Source organism: Moschus berezovskii, chromosome 24 (genome assembly GCF_049115385.1).
Source record: "Moschus berezovskii isolate FMDL1 chromosome 24, NW_MosBer_1.0, whole genome shotgun sequence".
Taxonomy (NCBI): Eukaryota; Metazoa; Chordata; class Mammalia; order Artiodactyla; family Moschidae; genus Moschus; species Moschus berezovskii.
In genome coordinates this window covers 48,035,682-48,054,781 of record NC_142483.1, presented here as the reverse complement: position 1 = coordinate 48,054,781, position 19,100 = coordinate 48,035,682, and the positions used below count along the sequence as shown (strand labels likewise).

The following is a 19,100-nucleotide window of genomic DNA, read 5'->3' as shown; positions in this document are numbered from 1 at the left end:
CTTCTTTACTCTGTACCTTTCTTTATCCTGTGCTGCTGCTGCTGCTGCTAAGTCGCTTCAGTCGTGTCCGACCCTGTGTGACCCCATAGACGGCAGCCCACCAGGCTCCTCTGTCCCTGGGATTCTCCAGGCAAGAATACTGGAGTGGGTTGCCATTTCCTTCTCCAATGCATGAAAGTGAAAAGTGAAAGTGAAGTCGCTCAGTCATGTTCAACTCCTCGCGACCCCATGGACTATAGCCCACCAGGCTCCTCCGTCCATGGGATGGATTCTCCAGGCAAGAGCACTGGAGTGGGTTGCCATTGCCTTCTCCTCTTTATCCTATAGAGAACCCTAAAAACCATTTTGTGGTTTATTTGTCCATGGAAAAATAGAATTAAATCTGGATACATTTATATATCTCTTTCTTTATTATAGAAATAGTAGAATACGGCATTTTTCTGCATTTAAAAATCACTTTAACATTACTCCATAGTAGGAGATAGAGACATTCCTCCTTATCACAATATAGTTATATGTTACTCTATTACTCTATCATAAGGATGTATATAATTTACTCCACCAGTCCCAGACTGGGGCATTTTAGTTGTTTTCGGTCTCAGCTATTATAATTTGTGTCCTTGGACACAAATTTTAATATTTATTTACAACTGCACTGGGATTTTTTTAAAGATTTATTTATTTGGGCTTCCCTGCTCTGTGTTGCTGCACAGGGGCTTTCTCTAGCTGCGGTGAGCCAGGGCTACTCTCTAGTTGTGGCGTGCAGGCTTCTCACTGCAGTGGGCCCCTTGTTGCAGAGCATGGGCTCTCGGGCTTCAGGGGCTGTGGCCCCCAACTCTAGAATGCTGGCTCAGTAGCTGTGGCACACAGGCTTAGTGGTCCTGTGGCATGTGGGATCCTCCCACACCAGGGGTCGAACATGTGTCCCCTGCATTGGTAGGTGGATTCTTTACCACTGAGCCACCGGGGAAGCCCCACTTATCTTTTTTTATAGTTTTGCCAGTATATATTTGAAATACATTCCAAGAAGTATGATTATTAGATCAAAGAGTAAATGAATATGTAATCTCGCTGCTGCTGCTAAATATCTTCAAATTCTCTTCCGTAGGAGTTGTTCTAGCGATATGTAAAGTGATGGTTCTTCCAAAGCCTCATCAACAGAGTGTCCTGTTGAACTTTTCGATTTTTGCTCATCTTTTGGAGAGGTGAGAAATTGCATCTCAGTATAATTTGCATTTCTGTTATTATTGCCCAACTTTTTGGAGGAAAATACAATGTATTGGTAACATATAAAGTAATACATCTCATAAAAAACCCTAATCTCCTTCTTTCTTAAAAAGTTAATATAGCTGCACCAAATCAACATTTCCAGCTGGGGTGACTGGCTGGGACTGAGTCCAGCTGTCCACGTTAGATGGGTGTGTGGTTCCTAGTTTAATACAAACTCCACTCTGCCCTCACTGGATTACAGAACCTGCCTTTCCCTGTCAGTGTTTGATCTGTCAGTCCATCCGTTGACTTGGAAAGTTTCTGTCGCCAGAAAACACGGCATCACGAGCATCACAGTCATAGAACTGCGGTGGCCTCTATCACACTGCGTGTTTGTTGCTCTGCCTCTGGGCGGCTGGCTGGGTGGCTGTGCTGATCGTTAGCTGGGCTCACTCACATGTCTGAGGTTTGGTTAGCTGTCAACTGATCTAGATGATTTTTGACCGTATGGTTATAGAGCCACACACAGAGTGTGAGCCCATAAATGTAAAACAGTGTGTACTGGGTGGTGTGCTCTGTCCAGACGCCACTCACGCGAGTCCTCACTGCTAGGTTTATGGGGGCTTTGTCCCCCTTAGAGCCTTGTGTCCTGTTGTTCTCTGGGCACCTCATCCCCTGATGATCACCCCAGCACTCTAGTCTCAGACGTCTGCTCGCTGTCAGTAAGGACTTTTGCTTCTACCAGGTCCTTTGGCTCTGTCAGAGATGGGAATGTGGTCTAGTCTGCGTGAACCATGAGGCAGGGCAGAAGAACGGAAGTAGTAATGTTGACCTGAATAGAAGGCTGAGCTCCCGGGGAGAGGAATTCCTGTCAGCTGACAACGTCTGGACTCAGATTGCGGCTGTTTCCTGGGTCTCCAGCCTGCAGGCCTGCCCTGCAGATTCTGGACTTTCCAAGCCTCCACAATTGCACGAACCAATTTCTTTCCTTTTTATTATTGGACTATAATTGCTTTACAATATTGTGTTAGTTTCTGCTGAACAATGACGTGAATCGGCCATATGTAAACATACATCCTTTCCCTCTTGGACTTCCCTCCCAACCCCTCCCCCAACCCTCATCGCATCCCTCTAGGTCGGCACAGAGCAGCAAGCAGAGCTCCCTGAGCTTAATAGTGGGTTCCCACCAGCTATTCATTCTCCACACGTCAGCCCTAATTCCGCAATTCATCTCGCTCTCCCCTTCCCCGCTGTGCCCACTTGTCTGTTTTCCTCTATTCCTGCCTTGGAAATGGGTCCATCTGTACCATGTTTCTCAATTCCATGTATGTGCATTAATACATGGTGTTTGTTTTTCTCCCTCTGACTTACTTCATTCTGTGTGACAGACTCTAGGTCCATCCATGAGTCTACAAATGACCCCATTTCATTCCTTTCAGTGGCTGAGTAATATTCCATTGTATATATTAATATATGCATGACCTAATTTCTTAAATCTGTCTCTCTGTACAGACACACACACCCTGCTGCTTCTGTTTCTCTGACGAATGAAGAATGTTAGCGGGGGAAGGGCTTCAGCCTGGGTTGTTGCTTGTTTCCTTCTAAGGCAACTTAAGAACAAATATGCTTTTTCACAGTGAGACGTCATTTCCTTCAGTTTTATATGAACAGATGACTACTCCTCACATAAACAGAATGCTGCCTTCATTTCTTGTCTGTTATAACTCTATTCTTAGGATTCCGTCCCTTCTTGTTCCAGGTTGCACTCTGGAGATTTCTGGAATTAACTGACAATGTGGGGTCTCAGTGCCAGATGAGTGTTCTGTAATCCCTAGGTTTTTCTCCTGGTGGGTTGAATGGGGTGGTGAGAGAGTAGGACTGATGTAAAAGAAGTCTTTTCACCCTGCCACAAACCTTTAGAGGCTCTTTGTAGTTATACCCCTCAAAGATTTAGACCTTCCCTAAGCACTATTTATTTTCAGAAACTGTCCTGAGTTCCAAGGCAGGTTCCATTCTGTCCAAACCCAATAAAAGGGATGGTGCAGCCATAAGAATGCATTGAGCCATTTTGTCTCATTGAACCTACTAGAATTTAGCTATTTATTTATTTTTGGCTGTGCGGCATGTAGGATCTTAGTTCCCTTTCAGGGATTGAACCCAGCCTGCTGTGCTTTGGAAGCCCAGAGTCTTAACCACTGGACCACTGGGAAGTCCCCACGAACTTACCAGAATTTATACTCAAGTCTCTGAGTCTCAAAAGTGGGAGGCTCTGTGTGTCTTGGATATTCTGAGTTTTGTACAAATGGCACCACTGACACACGGGCCTGACTCATCCTCCAGGATCCCTGAGCGCACACGAGAAAGATCTCAGTAGCCAGACTCGGAGAAGGAGAGGAAGAGAGGGCACAGCAGGCAAGCCAGACTCTGCGTTCACCGGCAGAGGCTAGGCTGCTCCTCTTCCTATCACATTATTCTGCAGATATTCCACAGAGTGTTTGTTCTAAACATCCTTTGATTTGGCAGAGGCACCTTGGCATCACGGGGAACTGGCATCTGGGAGAAGCGCTGAAGGTGCTTTGCAGTGGGGGCTGATTTCTTAAATGCTCATAAATTCTGCATGCTGTGCATACAACCAAACACATCACAAACACACGCTCTGAAAATCCTCTTATGAATTCTTTTCAGTCTGTGCCTCTGCAGAGAACATGGGCGTCACCTGAAAAATAAATAATCACATGATCTCCCGTACCCACAGTGGGATGAACAAGGGACTGATGGGCTTGACTCTCTCATTTGGGTCTCAACCCTGGATTCCAACATTAAAAGTCCACTAGTAGGGGGAAGAGTGGAGGGGTGAGGAGAAGGAGAGAGAAGGAGAGAAAAGGGAGGAAGCCAGTCGCCAGCGGAGCAACAGCTCTTCTCTGGGGAAAGAGACTGAGGTGAGGAAGGTGGGAATAAGAGCCACCACAGCACAGAAGGTTTTGAGTCAAACATACCTGGGTTCAACCAAGCCTTACTGCTTGCCACCTGTGTGACCAGAGGCAAGTCGCCTGAGCCTTAGCTTCCTTACTCATACAAAGAAGGTAATGGCTAACTATCCTGGAGACTTGTTGGTCGGCTAAGATCATGATTGCAAAGAACATGGCACACAGTAGGTCTTCATGAACGTCAGCTGTTGCTTTTATTTTTATCACATGCCTGACTGTGGCCCTGTGAGGAAGGCCCCATCTCTACTTTCTGGGAGGGCAAAGAGAAGGGAGACAGAGGGAAGAGTCCCTGTGATGAGTCAGTGGAGGGTGGAGAGTTGAATTCTTGGCTCCTGGTCGAGGAAGTGAAGTGAAAGTCGCTCAGTCGTGTCTGACTCTTTGCAAGTCCTATACAGTCCATGGAATTCTCCAGGCTAGAATACTCCCGCAGGCTGATTCTTTACCAACTGAGCTACAAGGAAAGCCCAAGAATATTGGAGTGGGTAGCCTATCCCTTCTCCAGTGGATCTTCCCGACCCAGGAATCGAACCAGGGTCTCTTGCATTGCAGGCGGATTCTTTACCAACTGAGCTATCGAGGAGGCTCAGTCTAATTAAAGGGCCTGATTCTTGATAAGCCTTCGCCTGAATGGTTGGAGGAACCAGATGAGCCCTGGGGACCGGTGTGGGTTTTGTTCTGTGACCCATGGCCCCCTTGCCTGGGGGAGGCAGCTGAGTGCAGGAAATATGCTGGTTTATCCTGGTGTTGTTCAGTCGCTCAGTCATGTTGACTCTTTGTGACCCCATGGACTGCAGCACGCCAGGCTTCCCTGTCCTTCACCATCTCCCGGAGTTCACCCAAACTCATGTCCATAGAGTCAGTGATGCCATCCAGCCACCCCATCCTCTGTTGCCCCTTCTCCTCCTGCCTTCAGTCTTTCCCAGCATCAGGGTCTTCTCCAATGAAGCAACGCTGTGCCTCTGCTTCTCTGGACCGTGAGTCTCTCTGGACAGAGTCCTCAGCGGGGCTTCCTGTGTCTCTCCCACATGCCCTGCAGAATAGGCACTGAGCCCTGAGAGGCAGTGGCTCTGCTTAGAGCAGCTTCTCTGGCCTCCATAGGACACATTTCTCTTCCATCATTCAGGGGTGTGTGTGTGTCTTAATATAGATTAATAGGAGGTCTGCAAGGTGAAAAACTCCAAAAGAAAAATGAATCCATCACTCCACAAAGAGACCTCTCCTCTGCCCCCACCCATCTCTTCTTTCTTTTGATAAACTCAATGTTAACCCCAGCTGTTGCATCATGGTAAAGTCTTAGCCTTTCCATACTATCTGTGAAGGTTAGTTCAGGGTCATTTTTCCTCGAAGGGTGAAGTTATATGAAAGAACTGGGTTACCCAAAGTGAGATAGCAGCATGGTGTACTGGCAAAGTAGAGGCTTTGAGTACAGTTGGCCTGAGTTTGTGTCCTGACCTGTGACTCTGGGACTGTGTGACCTTGTGACCTGGAGTAAATTATTTACCTGCCTTGAGCCCTAGTTTCCTCATATGTGTAAAAGATCTTGGTTTGCTTACTTAAATAAAAAAAAATGGAAACTTTTTAATTTTTAAACAGCTTTATTGAGATATAATTTACATACCATAAAGTTAATCTATTTAATGTGCACAATTCAGTGGTTTTAAGTATATTTAAGAGTTGCACAATCATCATCATAATATAATTTTAGAACATTTTCACCATCCCTCAAAGAAAAGACTGGTTAACAGTCATTCCCCATTCCTACCCTCCCCCATCCCCGGGCTCTAGGCAACCACTAGAGCCACAACCATTTTCTGTCTCATTGTCTGTTCTGGACATGTCATATAAATGGAATCATAGAATATGTGGTCTTTCCATTTAGCATAAAGTTTTCAGTTTCATCCATGCTGTAGTGTGTTTCGGTACTTTATTCCTTTTCATTGCTGGGTAGCATTCAATTGTATGGATATACCATATTTTATTTAGTCATTCATGAGTTGGTGGACATTTTGGTTGGTTTCACTTTATTCCTGTCTTTTTGAATTGAAGTATAGTTGATTTACAACATTCTGTTAGCTTCAAGTGTATAGCAAAGTGATTTGGATATATATAAAAGATTGGCACAATAAAGGACAGAAATAGTATGGACCTAACAAGCAGAAGATATTAAGAAGAGGTGGCAAGAATACACAGAATAACTATACAAAAAAGATCTTCATGACCCAGATAATCACAATGGTGTGATCACTCACCTAGAGGCAGACATCCTGGAATGTGAAGTCAAGTGGGCCTTAGGAAGCATCACTATGAACAAAGCTAGTGGAGGGGATGGAATTCCAGCTGAGCTATTTCAAATCCTAAAAGATGATGCTGAGAAAGTGCTGCATTCAATATGCCAGCAAATTTGGAAAACTCAGCAGTGGCCACAGGCCGGGAAAAGGTCAGTTTTCATTCCAATCCCAAAGAAAGGCAATGCCAAAGAATGTTCAAACTACCTCACAGTTGCATTCATCTCACATGCTAGCAAAGTAATGCTCAAAATTCTCCAAGCTAGGTTTCAACAGTACGTGAAGTGTGAACTTCCAAATGCTCAAGCTGGATTTAGAAAAGGCAGAGGAACCATAGATCAAATTGCCAACATCTGTTGGATCATCAAAAAAGCAAGAGAGTTCCAGAAAAATATCTACTTCTGTTTTATTGACTGTGCCAAAGCTTTTGACTGTGTGGATCACAACAAACTGGAAAATTCTTAAAGAGATGGGAATACCAGACCACCTTACCTGCCTCCTGAGAAATCTGTATGCAGGTCAAGAAGCAACAGTTAGAACTGGACATGGAACAACAGACTGGTTCCAAATTGGGAAAAGAGTACATCAAGGCTGTATATTGTAACCCTGCTTATTTAACTTATATGCAGAGTATATCAGGAGAAATGCTGGGCTGGAGGAAGCACATGCTGGAATCAAGATTGCCGGGAGAAATATTAATAACCTCAGATATGCAGATGACACCACCCTTATGGCAGAAAGCAAAGAGGAACTAAAGAGCCTCTTGATGAAAGTGAAAGAGGAGAGTGAAAAAGTTGGCTTAAAACTCAACATTCAGAAAACTAAGATCATGGCACTCGGTCCCATCGGCAAATAGATAGGGAAACAGTGACAGACTTTGTTTTTTGGGGGCTCCAAAATCACTGTAGATGGTGACTACAGCCATGAAATTAAAAGATGCTTGCTCCTTGGAAGAAAAGTTATGACCAACCTAGACAGCTTATTAAAAAGCAGAGACATTACTTTGGCAACAAAGGTCCGTCTAGTCAAAGCTATGGTTTATCCAGTAGTCATGTATGGATGTGAGAGTTGGACTATAAAGAAAGCTGAGCGCTGAAGAATTGATGCTTTTGAACTGTGGTGTTGGAGAAGACTCTTGAGAGTCCCTTGGATTGCACGGAGATCAAATCAGTCCATCTTAAAGAAAATCAGTCCTGAATATTCATTGGAAGGACTGATGCTGAAGCTGAAACTCCAATACTTTGGCCTCCTGATGGGAAGAACTTTTCATTGGAAAAGTCCCTGATGCTGGGAAAGATTGAAGGCAGGAGCAGAAGGGGATGACAGAGGATGAGATGGTTGGATGGCATCACTGACTCAATGGACATGAGTTTGAGTAAACTCCAGGAGTTGGTGATGGACAGGGAAGGGTGTGCTGAAGTCCATGGGGTCACAAAGAGTCGGACATGACTGAGCGACTGAACTGAACTGATGTGTGCTTGTATATACATGTTTTCAGATTCCTTTCCATTATAGGTTATTACAAGATACTGAATATAGTTCCCTGTGCTATACAGTAATCTTTTTTACTTTTCTATACATAGTAGTGTATATCTGTTGGTTTGCTTACCTTTTGTATATGCCCCACTTTTTGCAATATTTGCGTTCTGTTCAAAACTGGAATTGCAATTTTAGAAAATAAATAAGACCTGAACATCAAATTTTTAAATGATCATTTATAATCATGCCTTGGATTATATCCCCCTCTGGATCATGTCAGGGTATCAGGAAAAAGGTCAAAAATTCCCCAAGGTTTTATTATACTGGGCAGGATTGAGAAGAAGTGAAGATTTTGAAGAAAACAAATAATAAGAGAGATAATGAATGAGATAAATGAATGTCTCATTTTTGATGTCAAGGATCAGAGCACTGAAGGAATAAAGATCCTAAAAAGGCTAAAAATAGTTACCATGTGATCCACCAATCCTAATTACTCCTGGGCATATATTTGGAGAAGACTTTAATTGAAAAAGATACATGTACCTCATTGTTCATAGCAGCATTCTTCACAATAGCCAAGACATGGAAGCAACCTACATGTCCATCAGCAGATGAATGGATAAAGAAGATGTGGTATATATACAACAGAGTACTACTCAGCCATAAAAGAGAATGAAATAATGCCATTTACAGCAACATGGATGGACCTAGAGATGATCAGATCAAGCAAAGTAAGTCAGAAAAAGAAAGACAATTAGCATATGATATCACTTATATGTGGAATCTAAAGTATGCCACAAAATGAACCTATCTACGAAACAGAAACAGACTCACAGACATAGAGAACAGACTTGCGGTTGTCAAGGGGGAGTGTCTTGGGGGGAGGGATGGGTTGGGAGTTTGGGATTAGTATATGCAAACTATTATATAAGGAATGGATCAACAACAAGGTCCTCCTGTATAGCACAGCAAACTATATTCACTATCCTGTGATCAACCATGATAGAGAAGAATATGTATAACCGAATCACTTTGATTTACCCCAGCAACTAACACATTATAAATCAACTATGTTTCAGCTTGAGCTTCCCAGGTGGCGCTAGTGGTAAAGAACCCACCGGCAATGTAGGAGACATAAGAGATGCGGACTTGATCTCTGGGTCGGGAAGATCCCCTGCGGAGGGCATGACAACCCACTCCAGAATTCTTGCATGGAGAATCCCATGGACAGAGGAGTCTGGTGGCCTGCAGTCCACAGAGTCACAAAGAGTCAGACATGACTGAAGTGACTTAGCATACAAGATCCCATGCCATGTTGAACGTGCAGCATCATGGATCATTCTCGGCAATCTTGCAAATCCTAATTCAACCCAAACTTGTTCCTCTGCTTTTGCCCTCCTCAGAAGGAGCAACAGTGGAGGCCACTGGTGGCCGAGTACCTCACTCTACCTTCAGCTAGAGTTTCATCCAGCAAGGCCATCGTCCCTGCACCAGAGGCTTCGAGGCTGTGGAGAGCCTGCAATTTGAGAAGTCCTCCACTGGTGGGTGGGATCATGGTCGGGTTGGGGGAGGTTCACAGCATTCCCTGTTGGATGATGTCTCCTGACCACCTGCTTCTGCTGTAAGAGCCCGGGGGATGGGCTGTTATTGGGAGTGGGAGGGTGCTGAACCTGAACTCAGATGGACTTCTGCTGATATGCTGGGTGGTCAGGACCATGGGGACGCCGAGGTTCGCAGATACCAGTGACCTCGAAAGGGTCCCAATATCCCCATATAGAGAGCTCAGTGTACATGATGCAGCTGAACCTAGGGAAGGGGGAAGGTGGAGCTCTTTGGATTCCAGGTGGCTTGTCAAAGCCTTCCTCAAAAAGGCTTCATTTACTGTTGGTGAGGGGTTTCTGACCCCAGAGGAGGTGCCCTAGTGCTCCTACCTGTAGCTCCTTAACCCGCGGGCCTTTTTGGAACATCTGTCAAGAAGAGCACGTAATAAGAATCGTAGAAGGACTTTGTTAAACAATGCCCTTCAAGAAACTTCAAGCTGCTGTAAGAATGACTATCACTACATTGCTCTTTGAGCATCTTTATTCATCTCCAGTGGAGTATATAGAGAAGTCTCCCCCTGACAGTTGCATGCAAGTTCTTGTCACTGTTCCAAGGAAAAAATTCTCCCAGGAATGTAGTTTATGGACTCTTTCCCTAATGAGGCGGTGTTCCTGCAGGTGTTTATTGGCGAAGCCCTCCAGAGCAATATTATTCCCAAGACACTGTAGTGGGGATAATATCCAACCTCTTATTCCCTTTCAAGAGGTAAACAATCTTGCTAGTTTGCTTGCTGTGGGCTGTATGTGATGCTTTATCATCTTTCCTAAGCAGTGTGAGTTCAGGAAAAGATGAGATTTCTGTTTCTGGCAAAATGGAAGATTCAGTTCAGTTCAGTTCAGTCGCTCAGTCGTGTCCGACTCTCCGCGACCCCATGAACCACAGCACGCCAGGCCTCCCTGTCCCTCACCAACTCCCGGAGTACACTCAAACTCATGTCCACAGAGTCGGTGATGCTATCCAGCCATCTCATTCTCTGTCGTCCCCTTCTCCTCCCGCCCCCAACCTTTCCCAGCATCAGAGTCTTTTCCAGTGAGTCAACTCGCCGCATGAGGAAGATTAGAAATTCTAAAACCCTTCTCTTATGAAACAACTGAAAATACTAGATAAAAATGCTTATGTAAGAAACACGATTTTACATGCATGGATGACCTTGTAAGAAAATGAAGGAAGTCATCAGAGACCAGGGACGAAGTGGATGTGGGAGGGAGTGCAGGGGTATGAGTGACAGTTGACATTGCTGGCTGCCCCTGCAGCCACAGACATGAGGTGGATGAGGCTTCAGGCCTGGAAAGAGTCAGAGGGTCTTCTCTCCACTCAGTACAGAGTTAGGATTCACAAAGGGCTACACTTTAAAATTATTTGTCTGCGCTGAGTCTTAGCTTGAGTTGCAGCTCATGGGACCTTTAGTTGTGGCATGCCTAAGTGCGTGGATTTATCTCTGGGCTTTCTATTTTGTTCCATTGGTCTATATTTCTGTCTTTATGCCAGTACCATACTGTCTTGATGACTGTGGCTTTGTAATAGAGCCTGAAGTCCGGCAGGTTGATTCCCCCAGTTTCATTCTTCTTCCTCAAGATTGCTTTGGCTATTCGAGGTTTTTTGTATTTCCATACAAATTGTGAGATTATTTGTTCTAGCTCTGTGAGTTGTGGCATGCAAATTCTTAGTTGTGGCACATGGGATCTAGTTCCCCAACCAGGGATCGAACCCGGGCCCCCTGCATTGGGAGTGTAGAGTCTTAGCCACCGGACCACCAGGGAAGTACCAGGGCTACACTTTTAGTAAAAAAGTAAACCAGGAAAAACCCTCCTTGCCAAGGAAAATGCAAGGAAGGCATCTATCTCAGCATCGTCTTGATTCTGAGTAAGAGGGGAAAATTACCCTCTGGGAATCTCTGGACCCAGGCTGGCCCTTGGGAGGGGTTGGTTATTTGCAAGATTTGAAATAAATGAGCTGAGAATTTTCATTTAATGTGGGCCCAGGATGGCCATCCCTCCCAATACATTGAAGAAGCAAATGAGATCCTTTCTAAAGTCAGAGAAGTCCCTCTGATGGAATTCTAATGATTAAGGCTTACACACACATATATTATAAAACTTAGCAGGAAACAAAGCAGCTTGAGACGGTCAGTAGACACACTGTCCAGGAAGCCCACTTCTGCTTCTCTGCACTGCTAGTTCTCCCAGTGTTTCACTTTTGGTCATCAAGCATGAGTTTCCCTGCCTCTACTTAGCGACTCTCTGACACCACCTGGGTGTCCTGCAGTTTAACTCAGTTCAAACCCTATTACTTGGAGACAGCATCAGATCCCACAAGCGAAGGGCTCAGTCCCACAAGACTGGCCTCCTTCAGATGCCAAACACAAGGGCAGGCTGTCCCCTGTGCTTCCCACCGTCGGACTATGAATTGGAGGTTACCACAACCCCTTCCTTGGTTTCAGCAAAGTGTTAGAGTGGTTCAGGAGAACTTAGGAGAACAGGCTACTCATGTTATCATTGGTTTATTACCAAAGAATAGGACTCAGCAACAGCAAGATGGAAGGGATGTGTAGGGTCAGGCATATGGAGAGGGGAGTGGTATATCCATGCCCTCTCCAGGGGCGCCACCTTCCAGGGCCTCCACGTGTTCTCCATCCCAGAAGCTCTCCTGCTCCTTTGGTGAGGGTTTTCTTTTCTTTCTTTCTGAAGAGGAACTAAAAAGCCTCTTGATGAAAGTGAAAGAGGAGAGTGAAAAAGTTGGCTTAAAGCTCAACATTCAGAAAACTAAGATCATGGCATCTGTTCCCATCACTTCATGGTAAATAGATGGGGAAACAGTGGAAACAGTGTCAGACTTTATTTTTGGGCTCCAAAATCACTGCAGATGGTGATTACAGTCATGAAATTAAAAGACACTTACTCCTTGGAAGGAAAGTTATGACCAATTTAGGTAGCATATTAAAAAGCAGAGACATTACTTTGCCAGCAAAGGTCCATCTAGTGAAGGCTGTGGTTTTTCCCGTGGTCATGCATGTATGTGAGAGTTGGACTATAAAGAAAGCTGAGTGCTGAAGAATTGATGCTTTTGAACTGTGGTGTTGGAGAAGACTCTTGAGAGTCCCTTGGACTGCAAGGAGATCCAACCAATCCATCCTAAAGGAGACCAGTCCTGGGTGTTCATTGGAAGGACTGATGCTGAAGCTGAAACTCCAATACTTTGGCCACCTCATGAGAAGGGTTGACTCATTGGAAAAGACTGATGCTGGGAGGGATTGGGGGCGGGAGGAGAAGGGGACGACAGAGAATGAGATGGCTGGATGGCATCACTGACTCGATGGACATGAGTTTGAGTGAACTTTGGGAGTTGGTGATGAACAGGGAGGCCTGGCGTGCTGCAATTCATGGGGTTGCGAAGAGTCAGACACGACTGAGCAGCTGAACTGAACTGAACTGATTTATCTTTGGCTGTGCTGGGTGTTTGCTGCTGTGTGGGCTTTCTTTAGTTGCAGTGAGCGGGGGCTACCCTTTGTTGCGCTGCGGGAGCGCCTCACCGTGGTGGCTCCTCTTCCTGTGGAGCGTGGGCTCTAGGGTGCATGCGCTTCAGTAGTTGTGGTGCATGGGCTCTAGAACTCAGGCTCGACAGTTGTGGCCCATGGGCTTCGCTGCTCCTTGACAAGTGGTAACTTCCGCGACCAGGGGTCAAACCTGGATCTCCTGCCTTGGCAGGCAGATTCTTTACTACTGAGCCACCAGGGAAGTCCTCCTGAGGGTTTTCTATTGAGGCCTCATTGCATAGTCAAGGTTGACTAAATCATGGCCATTGGCAACTAATTCAATTCCTCTCCCCTCCCTGGAGGTTGGAGGTCAGGAGGGGAAGAGAGGGGATATAACTGAAAGTGCCAACCTTTTGGTCTCGTGGTTCTTCTGGCATCCTGCTGCCATCCTCTGGGCTTTCTAGAAGTCATTCCATTAACATAAACTTGGGTGTGGTTGAAAGGGACTTGTTAAACAACAACAAAAGATACTAGAAGCTAATTCTTTTTTTTTTTTTTAATTTATTTTATTGGAGGCAAATTACCTTACATTAATATATTGGTTGGTTTTGCCATACATTGACATGAATCCGCCCTGGTATATGAGACTGCAAAAGAGATATAGGTATATAGAAGCTAATTCTTATCACTGAGGACATTCAAAGCGTTTCAGGAATTCTGTGCTAGGAAGGGATAAAAGCTAAATATATTTCTTATCAGATCCGTACAAAATATGAAGTAAATATTCCCACGGCTTTAAAACATTTTTATTTATTTATTTGACCACGTGAAGCTTGTGGGATTTTAGTTCCCCAAAAGTGGAAATGGTGAAAGTGTTAGTTGCTCAGTTGTGTCCAAGTCTTTCTGACCCCATGGACCGTAGCCCTCTAGGCTCCTCTGTCCGAGGGATTTCCCAGATGAGAATACTGGAGTGGGTTGCCATTTCCTCCTCCAGGGGACCTTCCCGGTCCCTGAATTGCAGGTAGATTCTTTACCGTCTGAACCATCACCTACCTTTAGTTCCTCACCGAGGGATCAAACCTGTGCCCCTGCAGTAGAGCATGGTGTATGTCTTGGGCCTTTGTCTAATTCAAGTTAGCAGTGGAATGGAGCAAGAATCTGGAGTTTCTCACTCCAAAGCTCCACAGCCACTGCTCATCTTGGTCTGCTCAATTCTTGCAGAGAAGTATTAAGAGTGGAATTTAAAAAAGCCTAACCCAGGCTTGGTGACCCAGTCTTTCCTTTTGATGAAAATCCACGGGAATCCTGGATTGGGGTACAGCCTTGAGAGCCCACAGCCTGAGAAGAATAAATTGTAAATTGGTGGATGGATTTGCTCTGCCTGTGATTCAGAAAGCCCTTGCTCCACTTCTGGGTGCCTCAGCATTTGCCTGGAGGGAATCATTAATCAGCTCGATCACCTTAATTAAAGCTCTCCAATATTTCATTGGAGATTAATATCTATTTGCAAAGAGCTGAATTTTCAACAGTTAGGTGCAATGAGCTCCAAATCTGAGTCACAGACACTCTAAGTTCCATCAGCACCTCTGGGGCAGAGCCATGCAGGGGATGGCTTTGAAGGTCTCATGGGGCACATTACCGACATGAATAGTTATTCCTACTCTCCCCATCTCTACCGCTCACCTTCTGCTACTCTCACTATTGTTGCTATGCACCAGGCACAGTACAAACTTCTTTTTTGTGCATTATCTCATTTAATCTTCTAAACCATGCAATGAGGTAAGACTTATTATCCCTATTTCTCAAATGAACAGTTGAAATTTCAAAAGGTTAAGCAATGTGTCCAGCAGCAGAGCTGGTGAATATCACAGCCAGGATTTGAAAACAGCTTGGGTCAATGTCTTTAACCAAGAAGCAAAGGTTTCATTATGCTTCTCTCATGTTTGGGACCCCATGACATTCCCAATCCTTGACTTGGTAAAGGGATTATATCTGTTAGAAAGCTTTCTGCAGCAAATACCTTAGTCAGGTCTCCATCTAACTTAAGTAATCAGGCAGCATGTTGCTTCACACTCTTGGACAACAGTCCAGAGGAGGTGGGTATTAGAGAGGAAGGTAGGTATCATCATGGTGGCTCTGGTACTATGTCTCTGAGATAACTCTGGCTAGATCTTTCTCTATGTGGGCTTCATCCTCAGATGGGCTTCCCTCATGGTGCTAATATAGTTGCAGCTGCTCCAGGCTTTCCTTCTGTATTCCAGAGGAGGAGAAGGAACGAACTACTCTTTAGAGTGAGGAAGGCTGTGATGTGCACAGTTTCTGGTGTCCTCTCACCTCTTATTTATGGGCTCAGCTGACCTTAAAGATGAAATCTGTCATGACCATTATGTCTCCAGACTGGGCCTCTCCCCTCACCCTAGCAGTACCTCCGTGGCTCACCACCAACTCCTTTGTCCTTGTCTTTTGGGGCCTAACAGGCTACCAACTAAAGCTAACTAAGTAGCTGGCCTGGTGTATGCTATGCTACAGTGGGAGGAATGGATCTGTGAGCTACTAGTCTATCTCAACATGGAAATTCTATATATTTAGCTTAAAATGGAACTATGGGTAGACTCTTAACACTGTGGCAGTGGGTGAATTATATTCAAAAAAAGATCCTTATGATGTTTGTCATTCCAAAAAATGTTTCTGGGTGGCTGAAACAAACTCAGTAGGTTTGTAGTAAGAACACTGGACTAGAGTTCAAAAGAATAAACAAAGTTCTACCTGTGAGGGACTTAGCCGGAGCCTGGCATGTAGCTGTTGCTAAATAAACAGTATCCACCATTACCGCCATCAGTACTTCCACACTGGTGTGTCTATCAATGGTCTTGGATAATTTCCTTGAGTTTCAATTTTTGAATCAGAGTATGACTGCTCTTACCCACAAAATGGAAATTGCACCATCTTCTCTCTTCTTGCCCCTTATTGCTTATTTTGTGTCTCACGTGTAAAAAGGCAGTGGGTGTGCTCTGTCAACAGTAACGTATTCTTCGAATGGGTGGTAGTCGCTGGGTGTTTCACCAGTGCCTTGCTTTGAAGAATGAATTAATATTTTCAGGAAATGTTCAGTGAGCATCCACTATTGCAGAACCCAGTGTTAGAGGTCAGTGTGGAGCTCACAGTCTAACTAGGGACAATGGATGTGACCGAGGATGTGCACTAAGTGTTGTTGGATATGCCAGCCCAGGACTCTGTGGAGCTTGGTGGAGGGCAGCAGAGTTAGTGTGAGTGGGACCAAGAAAGGTGTCCCGAGGCCAGGACATCGGAGCTGAGTCTGAGGGGGAAAGGGAGCTAACCAGGAGGTGGTGGGCAGAGGCAGTGGGAACAGTCAGGGAGAAGATGATGAGCATTGCAGAACTGGACCATGTTCATCCTGGCTGGGGTGGGCACTGGGCACACTGGAGGGCAGGGATAGGTGGGTGGTAGCAGGCCCCACAGGGCCCTGTATGCCATGCTAGGGACTGGGGACTTATCCAACTGCAAGCCCTTAGTGGTGGCATGGCAACCTACAGGCAATCTAGCTGCTTTGTGGAAAAGGGATTGAAGAGGGAGAGACTGGAGCCCTGAGACCAAGGAGAAGGCTGTGCGGTAATTCAGCCAACAGTCATGAGGAAGGGGAAGAGAGATGGAGATATTTGGGTGTGATTTGGGAAATAGAATCAACAGGGCTTGGTGACCAACTGGATAGTAGGGTGACAGGGACCCCGGGGTGTCACCAGGTCTGTGGCTTGGGTGAGTGCCAGGAGCCAGAGAGACAGGAAAGGCAGGAGGAAGAACCAACTCTATGATGCTGAACACATAACAGGGGTCTGATGGATCCAGATGCCACTCAGGAAAACCTCCCAAGGACGGCTTTCATGAAAATCTGGATTTGAGGCTGAAGCGTTGCCATTGCTCAGAATCTCTGTATCCTTGCTGAAGATGGCTTGCAAACAGGACACAGCAGAGGCTCACACGGGTGCCAAGTGGATGAGTCCACAGATGCTGATAATTGGTATTCTGTCAACTGAGACAGGCAGCAGGAGGGCCTTTGTGTTTTGTGGCATTTGCTTGGGGTGACTCAGAGCGATTTGAATGTCTCTTTGCTGCTTGCCGATGCGGCTGTGTGGTAATGCATTCCTTTGTCTTGTCCAAATATTAATAAATATTTTGCATCAAGCTGCTGGGAGCCTTTCTGGAAGGTCTAAGGGCTTTGGGCGGGCTGTGGCTGAGGGAGAATTGATCTCTGCTAGGGAAGATCTCTGTTCCTGTGCTGCACACCAAGCCCCTCGGCGGAGGGTTTCAGAGCTGCTGCTGGTGAAGGGACAGGCCTCTCATGGTTCTTCCAGAGGTGGGGCATCTCCCAAGACGCCTGGCTGCTGTACCAGGTGTGGGAGCCAGCACCTCTGACTCCTACCAGAGCTGAGCCAGGAAAGACCGAACTGTTGATGCACCCACCTGAGGTGGAGCTGGGCATCATCCCTGGGAGCTCCGTTTCCTCCCACTTTCCCAGGCCACTCACTACTTCAGATTGTGGACAAAGAGGTCCTGGATGGAAAGCCATGAAGAGGGTGTGTTGGTCCAGGCGCCAGGCTGGGTGTGAGCTTTTGCTCATCTTTAATGTTCAAAATAGCCCCATGAGGAAGACTTTCATTCCACTTAGAGATGAGGATCTGGAAATGGACAGATGCTAAGACCCTGTCTAGGACCCCACAGTGAGTCCGGAGCTGTGATCTCCCCGCAGGGCTGCTCTTTTCTCAATCAGATGCAGAGAAGAGAGGACAAGATCCACAGGCAACTAGAGTGTCAGTGAGGATGCCTTTTGTAAAATGGACACAGCACCTCAAAGTTCCACTCTATTCCCAGGGAATGATAAGCAAGATTCAAACTGCTGAACCGTGGAAACCATGAAAAGTAAGGGCAAAGTTGGGCCCCAAGTAACCTCAAAGTACTAATAAGAAGCCAGATCTAACAAGATGGTATAGCACAAGTGTTATATATTAGATTCTTGAAAGTACCATGGACTAGACCAGCTCATGCATTGTATAGGCACTTTACACATTAAAATCTCATTTAAGGAGCCCTGCTACCCAATGTGGAGAAGGCACTGGTGACCCACTCCAGTACTCTTGCCTGGAAACTCCCATGGACGGAGGAGCCTGGTAGGCTGCAGTCCATGGGATCGCTAAGAGTCGGACACGACTGACGACTTCACTTTTCACTTTCATGCATTGGAATGAAGGAAATGGCAACCTACTCCAGTGTTCTTGCCTGGAGAATCCCAGGGATGGAGGAGCCTGGTAGGCTGCCATCTATGGGGTTGCACAGAGTCGGAAACGACTGATGTGACTTAGCAGCAGCAGCAGCAGCTACCCAGTGAGGGGCTTCCTAGGTGGTTCAGTGGTAAAGAATCTGCCAATGCTGGAGACTCAGGTTAGATCCCTGGGTTGGGAAGATCCTCTGGTGGAGGAAATGGCAACACAATCCAGTGTTCTTGCCTGGAAAATCCCATGGACAGAGGAACCTGGTAGGCTGCAATCCATGGGGTCACAAAAAGTTGGACACGACTTAATGACTGAGCATGCACTCACACATCCAATAAAGTAGATGCTGTTACACCATTTATAGTAAAAAAAAAAAATCCAAAAACCAACCCAGGTGTAGAGAGGGTAAGTAATTGATTAAGATCACACTACTAAGAAGAGCTGACTCATTTGAAAAGACCCTGATGCTGGGAAAGATTGAAGGCGGGAGGAGAAGGGGATGACAGAGGACGAGATGGTTGGATGGCATCACCGACTCAATGGATATGAGTTTGGGTAAACTCTGGGAGTTGATGATGGACAGGGAGGCCTGGTATGCTGCAGTTCATGGGGCTGCAAAGAGTCGGACATGACTGAGCAACAGAACTGAACTGATACTAAGTAAACAGTGGATCCAATCTGACCCAGGACCCAGGTAGTCTGATCTGAAATCCTATCCCCTTGACTACTATGAACTGTTACCTTCCCATTGCAGCCAGCTCAAAACTTGCTTGGGTAGAAC

General features: G+C 45.8%; 1 long non-coding RNA gene across 1 annotated transcript in view; it reads left to right on the top strand.

Moving 5' to 3' along the window:
• The first annotated feature begins 753 nt into the window (after window positions 1-753).
• LOC129548116 (uncharacterized) overlaps window positions 754-19,100 on the top strand; it is a 127,532-nt gene continuing 109,185 nt past the window's right edge. Inside the window, exon 1 of the long non-coding RNA XR_016036171.1 lies at window positions 754-1,205. This is a non-coding gene — a long non-coding RNA (uncharacterized LOC129548116). The remainder of the gene's footprint in view (window positions 1,206-19,100) is intronic.